This window comes from Ammospiza caudacuta, chromosome 4 (genome assembly GCF_027887145.1).
Source record: "Ammospiza caudacuta isolate bAmmCau1 chromosome 4, bAmmCau1.pri, whole genome shotgun sequence".
In the NCBI taxonomy this organism is placed as follows: Eukaryota; Metazoa; Chordata; class Aves; order Passeriformes; family Passerellidae; genus Ammospiza; species Ammospiza caudacuta.
In genome coordinates, this window is record NC_080596.1 from 28897778 (window position 1) to 28911915 (window position 14138).

Sequence of the window (14138 nt, forward strand, 5' to 3'; positions counted from 1 at the left end):
TACAGCAGCAGCAGCTAAGCACTGGAATAGAGTGCTCAGCAATGCTGGAGGGTATTCCTGGACATGTTCAAAACTTGGTTGAAAAAGCCCTGAACAACCAGACCTCACTTTAAAGCTAATCTTGGGTTGGACTACACAACCTCCAAAGCTCCCGTTCAATGTAAATTTAATGCCAGATCAAAGACCAGGTATTCATTGTCAGCTTGTGTGCCTACAAATCTTTGGAGATATATACCCCAAATCAATTTTTTATTGCCAGCCTTGTGGAAATGAGGCATAAGCCCTGCAATTCCATGCTGTTTGTTTGACCATTGTTCCTTGCCAGCTTCTCCCAAACCTGCAACAACTCTGGAAACAACTGAGCCAACATCACATAGATTTGATAGAGAGCTCAGAGCTATTCATATTTCCAAGTGTTTCAAAATAAATATAAACATTGACACACACTGAGCAGTCACACAGCTGGAGGCAACCAGAGCACACCATTAGAGTAGATGGCTTTGTCATTAAAATGGTTTACAACATTGCTCTTGCCTTGCCTAAGGCCTTCATCCTGAATGAAAATACAGCTACAAAGGGACTGGCAGAGCAGGTTGGCTGCATCTCTGAGGCAAGATCTAAAATAGACAGGATAAGAGCATTCCTGAATGCATCAAAGGAGTCCAAGGAAAAATACTGGGCAAGAGAAGACGCATTTAATCCATGTATATATATCCTGATTTATCTCTTCTCATGACAGCTCCCATACGACTTGCTATGTCTTAGTAAGTGCCTAAAATTTTCTAAAATAGGAAAAAAAACCCAACAAACACCACTTTATAAAGAATCCTGCTCAGCAGAATAAGAAAAAAACATAGGCACTGCAATACACACAGGATCTGTCAGAAGGACAGGTCCCTCCTTGTCACCAGGAGGGTCACAGCAGCGCTACCTACAGTAGGCAGGTGTACAGCTTCTGCTGATTTTCTGTGTGGCCCACACTGGAGACAGAAATGCTATTTTAAACAAGAACCCAAGAGGAAATCTTAGAGGTTTCTGCTCCTTCATGAGAAACTACTTCATTGACAAGGGGGCCACAAGGCAAATCACTGAAAAAGAAATTGAAAAGCTGATCAGAAGCACATTAGAAAAGCAAGAAGCACAGACATGAGGCACTTAGTGTGCCTTTCCTTTACAAGCTTCAAAATCTGAAGTGTTTCTTGTGTCCAAAAGACAATATTTTACACAATAGAGTGGCAAAACACAAAAGCTCTAAGAGCTGTCAGGCCCAGTGTGCCTGCAGGAAGGATCTTGCACTGCAAACAAAGTCTCCTAAATCAAATGGTGAGGATCCATTCCACCACTGTTGAGAAGAGAGGTGCTTTTACACTTCATGAACACAAATCCATCCACACAAACAAGAAACTGAATGAAGGTTTTCCTTCTGCTGCACACAATTTTTAAGCCCTTCAAGGTCATTTGAGTGTGATAGCTTCTTTCAAATGGGGATTTGTCTGGTTTTCAATAATGTAGTAACTGGAGTCCCCACTTGAAAGAGAGGGCTCCAATCCAGGTTTGGCACTTCAGTGCTAAGATGTGGCATAATAAATGTTAAATGCATTTTCTGATAGGTTTTCTGTTTGATTATTCAATTTTCAGCCTTTTGGACCCTTAAGTTGTAGTCTTGAGAACCATTTGGCACTGAATAACTCTGCTAAAAGTCATGAAGTAATTTTGCATTTATGCTGTTACTACAAGCAAGTTGTTACTGTGTCAAAATCATTGCTTCAAACTCTCTTAGATCCTGAGCTCACTCTTCAGTAAGTGTTGACAATTCATTCATTAATCTACATTGGCTTACCATATAGCCAGGTAAAAAAAAAATACCTATGAATTGTCTGTTCAGATATATGCAAGCCAACAAACTCATCTGCTCTGGTCTATTGAGTGCCGAATTTACCAGTGAGATTCTGGCTGAGACCAATTTGAGCCAGCAACAAATACCTCTCAGCATTCTAGTTTTATTTCCATTTTTTTCTCTCATCTAAATTGTGGAAAGAGAAAAACACCACTTGCCAATATACACTCCTCCCCCTCCAAAAAAACTACCACTTTTTTCAGATCTATAAATTAAAACAGATCCTAAAATAATCAACAACAACAAAAAAAGTAGTATATTCTCAAACTTCAGTAGATACAAGAAATTAAACAGCCCAAGGGTATCGTGTTCTGTCTTAACATTATGAAAAAATTTCAGTCCTTCATTTCCGAGGACTTTGTTAATATACACTGGTTCAAACCATATAAGTTTAATCACAGAAAGTCATTTAATCTTACTTCTTTTACCAGCATATTAGCATTTCATTTTCTGAGTATTTGTTTCAGCTGGTTTTATATAACCATCTAGAAAAACCAGCATCTCCTAACATTTTTCTAACACTTCTCATTGAAAACAACATCACATTTTCTATAGTCTGCACTCAAGTCTCCCCTCTCATTTTTCTCTGTACTTATTTATTGAGCCAGGCCTCACAGAGCAGGCTAAATATCTGTCACCCTTTAAATAATTTCTTTTTTCGGAGTTCCAGCAGGCTGTAAGCTAAAGAATATAAGTCCCTTGTGGTACCACCAGACTGCCTCGTGTATTTCATTGGAACTCACAGAGATTGCTCAAGTGGAAAACACATGACATACATCAAAACAAAAAAAAAAAAAAAGAGAGACAATTCTGATTCATTATTCAACCACCATTTTTCAGACTTTGTGTAAATGCATGCATTTTTTTCTACCTTTTGCTCAAAAAACATTTTACCTCTCAAAATAAAGCAGCGGTTCAATGCTGGCATTGGAAAAAACATTTCAAAAGCAGAACAGGCATAAAATAATGTGGGATTGTCATGGCAAGTTCCCTTCTTCCTGCCTTGCTTTCTCAGCTCTCCTCTGGGAAGGCAGAGCTCTTCTCTCCCTGGCACTTCCCTTCCCCAGGGTCCTCACCAGTCTCCCAAGGGGGACACTTTTTTTTGCTTTTGTGACTGTTAACTCCATGGAAAACTGAAGGTGTTCCAGGTTTCCTGCTCCTTCACCACTCTCATGATTTCCCATCTCTTCCCTAATTCCCTTCCCTCTTTCCTTTCTGCAGGTCATGAAAGCAGTTATATATCTGAACAAGAACATTTTGTTACAGCCTCAAATCTCAAACTACAACTTGTGACTGCATATTAGGGGCCATAGGGAAGAGATTGAATTCAACCATCAGCCAGGAAAGGCTTTATTGATTATCTGCACTTACCTTTCACAGAAAGCCACCTCTGTATTTCATGTCATTCTTTAAGTGTGAATTCCCCATGACAGGGTGTTGGAATCCATAAGGTTAGAGGATTTTTAAGAAATGGTTAAAAGAAGTATGTAGGCCTCAGACTGAAGTTTTGTTAGCATTGCAAATACAAGCATAAAAGTTTCCCATGCAAGCAGAAAAGTTTCCCAAGCAGTAGACGTGACAAACTACAATAGGTCTCTGTGGAATTGGCTTTAGGATGGCAACAAGGTTATTTAATGTATATCTTTAGAGGTTAGCATGAATAGAACTCTGTTCTTTGTCTCTTATGAACTAGTCTTTGTTTTAGCTACGATTACGTATGTTTTATAAGATTGGATAGAATGCTTGTCAATATGTGTTTTCTGTGTCTGACTGGCTGAATTCTAGTCTGAGATGATTTTATGTATTGCTGTATGAGCCCTGTTGGGAGAGACATTTTTTGGTGTGGATCAGTGAGCTGTCATGTCTCCATTTTGTATTTTGAGACTGATGTGCTGGAAATAAAAGCAAAAATCTCTTCACTGGTCTGGTTACAATGTTATCCATATTTGGACATTTTGCCGCAGCCTAGTGGGTTCCTGACACAATTGGACTTATACCTGTCCCATCCCCCGCAACAGGGGTCTCTCAGGCTAAATTTCTGCCATCAGTCACTGTGAGAAAGCCACTGTTCCAGACAGACAGCCACAGACTCAGAGATTTTGAAAGTCATCGTCATATTTGAGATCATTTTGTCTGTAATGACTCAGTAATTCTAAAACACCTTGCAAAAAGGCTTAACTGAAGTGGCCTATTCAAATATGTTAAAAACAACATATTTACCTTACATGATCCCAAGGTTTCAGTAATCTCCATGTCATTAAAAGGCTGCATAATCTTGCTAGATGTGATCTACCACAACCTACACCTGTGTAATACAGTGTTTATATGAGCCACCTGGTACTCTGTTAAGGTCAGATTTCCAGCTATTTAAATCCCCTATATAAGATATTCTAGCAGTTTCTGAAGCCTGAAGATGTTGTCATCCTATTGCAAAGCTCTCATACTTTCTTGGAGACTTCCCATGGGCAGCTATTTTCAGCACTGGCTCTTTCTCCTTCTCAACACAACTAACAAACTCTAACTCTGTTTTCACTTAACTAACCCACTCCTTTGTAGCACTCAGCTTCTTATTGGGCACAGCTGTGGCTTATTAAGGGCAGGGCTGTTCTTAATCTTTTGTGATTAGTACAACTGCAACTCCTCAGGGGTCAGATTATTTTCTTACATTCTATCCCTCCATATGAGGACATTAAGGTGCATGATTTCTTGATGGAGTACATCTGTCTTCATAGCTTCAGAGCTCACCATCAATACCAAGTGCAAGAGATTTTTAACCTCAGTGTAGTGAATCTGCAAAAGTGCAGGTCTCTGGCAGAGGTGGAAAATGAAAGCTCTTCTCTGCCTCTCCGCTATTTTTCCACATTAAGAACAGAGTGACTTCCACAAGGAATTTCCTAAGGAAATGTTATGCCAGGGCCCTGTTTTCAGTACCCCTCTCTGCTGGGAAAAACATGACAAAATGTGAGCATCTACTGAATTCTCTCTTGGAGAATTTATGAGTTTATTCAATACTTAACTAAAACCTTTCCAAATGTACTCAGAGATCCATAAAATAGAATATCCATTTAGCTTTATCAAGTTCTATCAAGTATGTTAGATGGAGGGAACTAAATTACATCTCTTCATAAAGCCAAATGAACTAATAACAAAAGTGAGTCAACAGCTGAAAAGTACCAGTTCAGTATATTTTCCAGCTCAGAAGATATTTTTCTCCTCATCTATGCATAATTCTGATGCCATTAAAATGATGGATTGGATAACAAAACTTTCAATCTCCTGTACATCCAATCAGAGCTCCTAAATGGCATGCCACCATTAGCGCCCCAGCAGTCATCAACTGCCATTACTGCAGCTTTCTAAGCATTTTGTTGATTTGAAAACAGTGATCCCAGCAAAGAGGGAACCGTCTCTGATTGCTGTGTTGAACCTGGACAAATACTTGTGCTTTTGCTTCCATTTCCACTACCCCAAAAAAAGGCAAAATTCAATCTTCATTTGTGAAAAGCTCTCATATGGGTTAAGCAGATGAATAAAGAACATCTTTGTTGCTTACTCCCTTTGGGCTTTGGTGGGAGATAGAGATTTCGGTTCAGAAATTATCCGTCATTCTTTGGCAGACACAGAAAAAACATAAGTACTGCAAACCTACACTGAAGCTGCTCAAACACAATGTCTGATTTGGGGCATGTCCACAAGCGCAACCAATTTTATGGGAGCTCAGTCAGCTCTTCCAAGTGGAATTTGCAGCAAAATCTTCAGTGACATGTTCTGAAGTGGGCAGTCCATCTCTAAAGCAGGTATGACTACAGGTATTAAGAATTCTGTTAACTAAGCACTGAGTTAGAAATAACGTAGTAACAGGCTCAGTGCAAAAGGCTCTGTTTGTTAGGTACTAGACCAAACCAGTACACTACTGAGTAACTGGTGACACAGGATGGATTCTGTTTCTCCTTGCTCTCTTCACGAGTTTCTATAATGTGCTTTGTTACTGTAGCACTTGCTAGAAAAAGGATGAGCTAAAAAATAAGCTTACACAGTCTGGCATCAGAAAGCAATTTTTTCAGGCCAGCCATGGTGTTCTGCAAGGTTTTCATTATGTGAGCATCAAATGAGACCAAAAGGCAATCAAAAGTTGTTCTGAAAGTACCATAAAACCTTGATTTCTTCCTGTTATTCTATTCTCTAGAAACTTGCCCACATTGCAGCTTTCAGTGGTGTGACTTGACACTACTTAACCCTAATCACAGCTCTCTCTCCCTGAAAGCCCTTTGCCACAGTGCTTTCTTTAGGACTGACAGCACATTTATGGAATTAAAACCACCCCGCTCATCTGTCCCATTTCTCTGTGCAAGCCAGCAACAAATGAATGCACTGCTCCTTGGAGCAAAGAGGTGTCAGGGAAGGAATGATATCACCAGGTCAGTGTTTTCTAGGCTAACTTCAGAGTGACATAATATCCCAAAGACCCTAACTGTGGTGATCCAAGGCCAAAATCAAATCATACTTCCAGAATTCAGGGAGGAATAATTCTTTGCTCTATATTGCTCTGTTCATTCCACTTCTCAGTAACAGCGGACTGAGCACTGACAGTATCAGAAATTACATTCTTTTTATAGACAAAACCCCATAATCTTGCAAGAAATTTTAGGGGAAAGAAGAATGCAGCAAAGCACATTCACAAGTCTTTTTATGGACAATGGCCAGTTTTGAACTTGCAGAAAAGGTTTAGACTTCACCAGAGAAGCAGCGAACAAAACTTCTGACCAGCAAAGCAGCAAGGTCACTTCTTTTCCAACTTGCCTCTAGGACCGCTGCTGTGAAAGCCTGTTACACCTGCACTCAGAGAATGCTGAGATTACAGCTCCCAGAGAAAAAACGTCCAGACCTGTCCAAATGGAAAAAATGTGACAATTACAGACTCTGTAGAAGTTGTCAATCCATCGAAAATGCACTCAGCCATGGAGTCCTCAGAGCCCCTCTGGCAGAGCTCTAACCAAAGGTCAAACTTTAATCCCATTTCTTTAATGCATGTGGCAGCCTGACTGCTATTTCCTACATGGGACCTTGTAAAAGCACCTTAAAGCCCAAGCTGCATCCAAGTCTTCCAATAGAGCTCTTGTGTGCTTCAATCCACAAGGACAAGACAGTGTAAGAACAGGTTTTGTTAAAGCTTCTGCACTGTTGCAATCGACACATGCAATATTCTCAGTAATTTTGGATAGCTGATACAAGCCCATGCACCCCCTCCCTGTGTCACCAACCCAAGACACTCAGGCTGGAAGCCCCTTCCTGCCTCTTGCTTGCCAGGGCCATAGGACTGCCAGGAAGTATCAGCCACTGTATTGGAATGGAATCTTTAAAAAGATGGGTTTCTCACCACCCACTGGGAACAGACATGACCTTCAGAACATCTACCAAGAGATATCAGGGCAGTCCCAGTCTGCAGAGCTTTGTTGGTGAAACAGATGTGTTCAAGTGATCATATACAGAAAAGCCCACTGCTCCAGGGAGCAGGTTTTGTACAGCAGCACAAAAGGTTATAGAGCAGAACACTGCAGCAGGAGGGCAATCACTGTCAGAAGCAACAGGGGACTTTCAGTCCAGCAGAGAAAAACTGGGCTCTACAACGTAATCATGCCTCCGTCCTGTCTAACCACTAACTATTTCAGACTGAAAACAGATTGTATGTTCAAAACTGGGGCTATAGAGTGAAAGAAATCAGACTTTGGTGTGGTCAAGTATCAATTTGACTGTATTACACCAATCTGCTTCAATGACAGCTTTAAGTGTTGCCAATATCATGAAAGATACCCTAAAGCAAATCCAGCCAATGCTCAAATAAGACATTTTTGTCTACACAAGTCTCACATCTATGAGTTTCATGTTCTCATTTTAAAAATAACAAGTCCCTTGCCTCAGGATGCCTGGAAAGCTTTGTGCTATTGACTGTTTGACCTTTCCCTTGCAGTTACTGGGGAGGCTGAGCTGACCAGCTTGAGGAAGGGACTTCAAAACCCAACTGTTCAATTGTCAGGCCTTCAAAAGTAAATTTGTCCTGAGCAAGCAGTGTGTGCAGAAAGAAGGGAATGCAGCTGGAAAGGAGTAGTGGCACCTTTTAGCACGTGTGGACAAACATTAGTGTGGCTGTTCCCACTGGCAGTTATTCAAAGAATTTAGTCTGTTCATTTATAACTGGAGTGGTTGCTACAGGCCAGGTTCAGTGTCCTGCACTGAGAGCTGTGGGAACCCTAAAATATAAAACAAGAAAGACACAGACCTGCTTCTGTTGCCGTCAGATCCTTGCTGTCCATCAGTTTGGCATTGCTGCAGGCATGCACAACACCTGGAAAGCAGCGAGGTGGGATACCTCTCCCCCTCCACTGTTTCCAAGACTAGGAAATGGCCAAAGTCTGCTTAAAACTAAACTTGGGCACACAGCCCTACAAACCACTGCAAATATTTACCAGAAAGGTCTCGTACACCTACACACACAACACATATCCTGTGCAAATGAATAAAATTAGAGGGAATTAGGGAGGGACAAATGCATATCCAAAGCTTCCTTTAATTTGTGTTGACTTCAGTTTTGTTTTTCCAGAATGTTTAGGTGAGTCTTCAACCAAAGCAGGTTGAAAAATACTGCCTCATCTTCTCTCCCTAAGGCAGGACCAGCCATCTACAACACTCTTGACAGACTGATCTCCACTGAAAGGTTTCAGCTCATCTTGGCTGAGGTCAAACTCATCAAGGTCAGTCCCAAGAGACCATTAATTAACAACCTCCTGGTTAAGTTGGCATTTTCTTGTGTAGAGAAAGTCTTCCAGGAAGAGTTTGCAGTTTTAACCTGTGACTCAGTAGGCAGCCATGGGGAAGACAAACTACCTGCTAGCCGGGGAGGTAAGGAGGGGAAATAAACTGGCAACCGGTAGGGGATGGGCAATTTAATCCAATAACTGGCTGCCAGCAGTGAGAATCACGAATCCATCACCAACAGGGCTCCCAGCTGCCTCCCAGGAAAAGCAGCAGGGAACAGTGGGAGCTACACTCTGCATCTGGTTTAAAACTTACCCATGGACCTCTGCATGAACTTGTCTTGTTAGCTTCTAAGAGTAATTTAGAGCCATGGTCTCCTCAGTGCCACGAAACAGCAAATTCTGTAGCTTAATCACGACACAACGCTTTTTTCCTCTCATTTTGTTTCTAAACTGCCTATCTGGCCATATTGCTGGGGTCCCTGTGGTTCTTCTAGTCTGTGGACAGTAAATAATGACTCCTCCTAGTCACTCAGTTTGCAGTCTTCTCTCATCCTTGCTTCCTACCAGTCATTTTCAGACTCTAGGCAATGTATGCAGTCTATAGGTCACCATACCATCAAGGCTCTATGTGCACATGGACTGAAGCAAAGTGTGACAAGTGATCTTTTGTTTCAATTCAGTGTTCACTCAAGCCATGCCTGCTTGGACCTCATCTGCAACACAAGAGCCTGGTAAGGCAGATGAAACAAACAAGGAGGCTCTAAACAAATACACGTGATGATACATCACTGTGGAGTGAAGGTGACACAGTAGGTGCTGAGCCAAGGCAAAACACAACATAAACAGTTTAAATCATTAGGCAATCACTCTGACTTGGTTTTATTTCCTCTAGCCGGGGGATGCCTTTGACAGATCACAGAGTATTTTTACTCAATGTAAATGGCATTAAGAGGTGATTGCTCTGTTATGCCCTGAAGGTTAACAGATGCTTTATACCCAGCTGCATGGGAGAATCACTGTGTATGCTCCTCATGAAGCAGCAAGTCAGATTACCTGCAGATGACAGCCTCTATAAAACGTTTTAACATCTAAGCATAAAGCAGGAAGGAAAAGGGGAGAGGGTAAAGGGGAAAAACCCCCAAAAAACAAAAGTAAAAAACCCCAACCTCATTCTTCCCTTCACAGGTCATGTCAGCCATGCCTGTACCATTGCTAAGGCAAATTTTGGTTGTGTCCATTAGTGAATAACCTCACAGACCATTTCAAGTGAGGTCCACATGTGAGACCGCCCAGGCTGAAAGCAGAGCTGCTCAGACAGTGAATATTATCAAGTGCGAGAAGTGACAAAGCTTCTCAATTTCCTCCAGTTATCCTTATCACCACAAGATTCTTTTCTGAAAGTAAACATAAAATGGCAGAAGGGTGAGCAGAGATAAATAGGTAAAGTAGTTAATGAAGCTATAGAGGCATCCACAGAGTAACTTCCCTGATTTAATATTTCTGCATACAAAGACAAAGCAATCAGTGTCAAAGAACAGAACGTGTGATGAATACTTGGCAACTGATACAGAGCAAGACTTCTAATGACATCTTCACTGGATTTCAGAGATACTACCATGCCTCATTATATGCAACCTGTAGCTTTCTCTTATTGAAGGAGGCTTTGAGAACAGCAAAGGTAAGAGGAAAGCACATTTACTGCAAAGTGTGTGGAAATAATCACCTACACCATTTGGCTTTTCTCTCTATTTCCTTCCTTCTGGTTCTCTTAATGTCATGACACATTTCATAGGTGTGTGTAAGAATAACCAAGACTTTTGTTATACCATTCTGCTACCTATTGAAATAAAGGCTAGAATTAGCCAAAAAGCTAAAGCTACCAGATTATTCTGGGGCTGAAATTCTATTCCCATGTGCTCTAGATCCAGGAAGATTTATGAGCCCATTTCCCACAGATACCAGTGTACAATTACTTTGGCCATTTTCTCTTGTGGTAGCAGACCAGATTTGCGTCTTAAAACATTCTTCCCTTCTCTGCCTTAAGAGTTTGTCATGACATCCTACAAATGCCACATCTGTTACGACAACTGTTTGAAAGTAAAAACAAACCAAAAACCCAAAACGTCATCTTTCCTATCCTTTCCACCCCACACGTTTTTCCTGCTAATTACACTGTTACTTTCTAAAATATCAGATCCAGCACAGCCTTCCAATTTCTTTAGAGAGTGCAGGGCACTTATGTTGGTGCTTGAATGATACAAAGTAACACCCTGGGCTTACTAAAACCCAGCAGTAATTCAGGTAGTGCAGGTTAGAAATCTTTGTGAATCAAATAATACTGCACAGGAAAATCTGTTCCACTAGATTCCCAATTGCAAATGTGTGAGTTGAGCAAAAACATTTTCTCATTTCCCATAATTGGGGAGTTAGAGTGGATATTGTCTATGTTCAGACTGCAGCAGCTAAATGCTTAACTTTAATAATGTCATTTGTATAAACACAGTTTCTATTTCCAATCAAGTATTTGTTCACTGCTCTCTCTCATTTCATAGAGGACACAAGATTACATTCAAAGATGCTGAAAACATTATCAAAAATTCAATTTTCTGACTCATGCTTTAGGTAAAGGAAAACAGATAAAGCAACCTGAAAAAGGTACAACAGAAAAACAACAACAAAAAAAATCAGTAAGGGATTGAAGAGAGAATGAGAGAGCCTGAGCACCACCCCAGCCTGAATGAGATTAGCTGGAACAACAGCACCATCCCCTGCCCACATAGCAAATGGCACAGGCCTGGGGAAAATGACACTCCTGTCCCATTTGGGAAATGGGAATTCAACTTACTGCACCGACACCCAGAGCAACTGGAACTGTGACCAGAGGCACGAAGAGCTGAAACAAGGCTTTCCACTTAGCTCTGTTTGCTGATTATAGCAACACCTCTTGAAGGCACAGCTAGAAAAAGCCTTGTGTGGTTCATGTGCAGCCACTCCATGAAGCTTCAGTGTTTCTGCAGATGCTTTGTTGGGACAGGAAGAAAATAAGCACATGCCAAAAGCTTTGCTGGGACAAAGAGGTGAAGACTTTTCATTTCCATGTCAGAAGTGCCATGTCAGGACCAATTACAGACAGCGGGCAGGTGAGTTTCCCACCAAGTGCTGTTTAGCCACGTTCCATGTACCTATTCCAGATAAGCCATCAAGTGCCATTTCCAGAGGACACCAGAAATACCCCAACACCACCAAAGCTGTGATCCACCACACCTCATTGTAATGACTCACCAATTCTCTGACTTCCAGATGAATTCTACACTAAATCAAAAAGTTATTGCTCAGGCTTTTCATGCAGAACATTGCCTTGTTCGTGAATTACTGCTTTCAGCACATATTTGAGAAACTGGATGCCCACAGCAATTCCAGCTGTCAGGGAGCTGAAGTGAGATCAAGAAACAATATGAATAGCACTTATCAATCTAAACCAAGCAAAGTCATAATTTGATTATGCATGAATAAGAAAACTGAGGGAAAAGAAATCAAGTAAAGAAGCTCCTTTCCCCCCCTCACTGTGTTCAATAATGCAAGACAAACATACTGTGATGAAAGCAAATAAAGAATATCATACCTCTGGCAGTAAAATAGGAGCCTCTTAACACGATCCTGTGGGAGGAAGAGAAAGAAAGCAGGAAGGGACAGCAGCTCTCCAGGGAAAACCAACAATATTGTACTTACTGAAGTTTGACTTTGCAAAGAGATGGATAGGATTTCTCAACACTTCTGAATTGTGGCAAAACGGACACAACACAAATTTTCATTACTCAAAATCAGAAGACGGCGAGAAAAAGCCAAACACACCAATGATTAACTATTGCCACAGAGGTAGTAATTAATTCATTGGCAGCTGTAATTGAAAGCTCTCTTAGGAATGCAATGCACTGAAGATTCCAAATCTGGTATTCCTAGAGGGACTTTACACAGTAAATACTACCAATATTATGATTCAATTAACTTCTTTATATGTTAATTAGACTTCTTAGAGTAAGAAATGTTCTCAGATTTTGTTTTCTCTGTTTAATTTCTTCAAAAGGGAAATTCAAATGCTTTTGTCCATTTGCATCTTAAAACTTTCTGCAGATGACTGATACCACACTGACCCCTAACAACTCCAGGTCAGAGTCACTACTTAAAAATTCTGCAAGTAATTAAGACCACTCAATTTAAATGATAAGCATCAGGTTTTTGACAAGGGTCAGACTCCTCTGGAATAGCTTCACATGTGAACCAAAAATCTACTGAAGAACTAAAAACAGATCACTAAGATCAGATGATGCTTTCCTAAGAATTCTAAAGAAACTGAAGGAAGCTGAAAAATTACATAAAGTCTAATCTCTAAACAAGTAGAAAGCAGTGCCTTAAAGATTTTTGTACATGATTTTGCCTTAGGAAATTTTAAGTCATTTTAAAAAAAAATGAAACCCATAACTACCAAAACCCCCCAAAACCTCCTGCCATCCATCCCAAGGTATTTCCAGGCCAGTGGTCATGCCAAGCTGGCAGTGTGTGCAGCTGGCTACGTCATTCCAGGATGAGGAGCTGTAAATTAATCCTTGCTAACACATCGGTAAAGGTTGCACAAAAAGCAAAACTGACAAACACTGACAATTCATTTTAGCAAAAGGAAGTAAACAACATCTGAACATATATATATCTGAAGATAATTTTTTCTTCTGCATATTCTACACTGAAAACAAAGCACTTAGTAGCAAGAGATCATGACAGTACTAATTCAGAATTACAATGCAGAAAATTTAAACTTCACATTTATTCAACATGAAAGTTTTAAAGCTCCTAATAACGTATAAAGACTAAGTTTTAGAAGAAGTATTAAAAAGTGCAGTTTCTGCAGCTGGTGTGACTGATTGATAAGCCAAGTTTAGAGCCATGGTGGTCAGGCCTTACCAAGGCACAAAAGAAGCCTCTTCATTCTCCTTCATACATGTCAATTTGATTTTCAGATCCAGTCATAAATGCTGAACCAAAGCAGAGAATTCAAGGCAGCCCACCAAACAGGCTGGTGCTTCGCTCACCCTGCACTCTGCTCCCTGATAACCCTGAGGGGAGGGATGCTGCAGCCATCCTTCTTTCTCACAAGACCCCTGCCATCTCCGCCCAGTGCAGAACCTTGTTATCCCAAACCGATAAATCACAAGTACAAACTCCTCTGCCAAAGCAATAATTGACAAAGAGCTTTTTTATCTGAAGAACAGATGCCATCTCTTCCTCACCTGCTTCCATTCCAGACCTCCTTGACTGGTCCTAGAGTGCAGCACATCTACTCTACGTTGGCCCCGCACAGCAACTCTCCTTCCTTCCCTGCCCCAGCTTTAGAGGAGAAGAAAAACACAAAGCAGCACAAAGTGAGAATGCCGTGCCCAAGCAAGCACCAATATTTTGGTTTTCCAACTCTACTGAAAAATGGCATCACCACA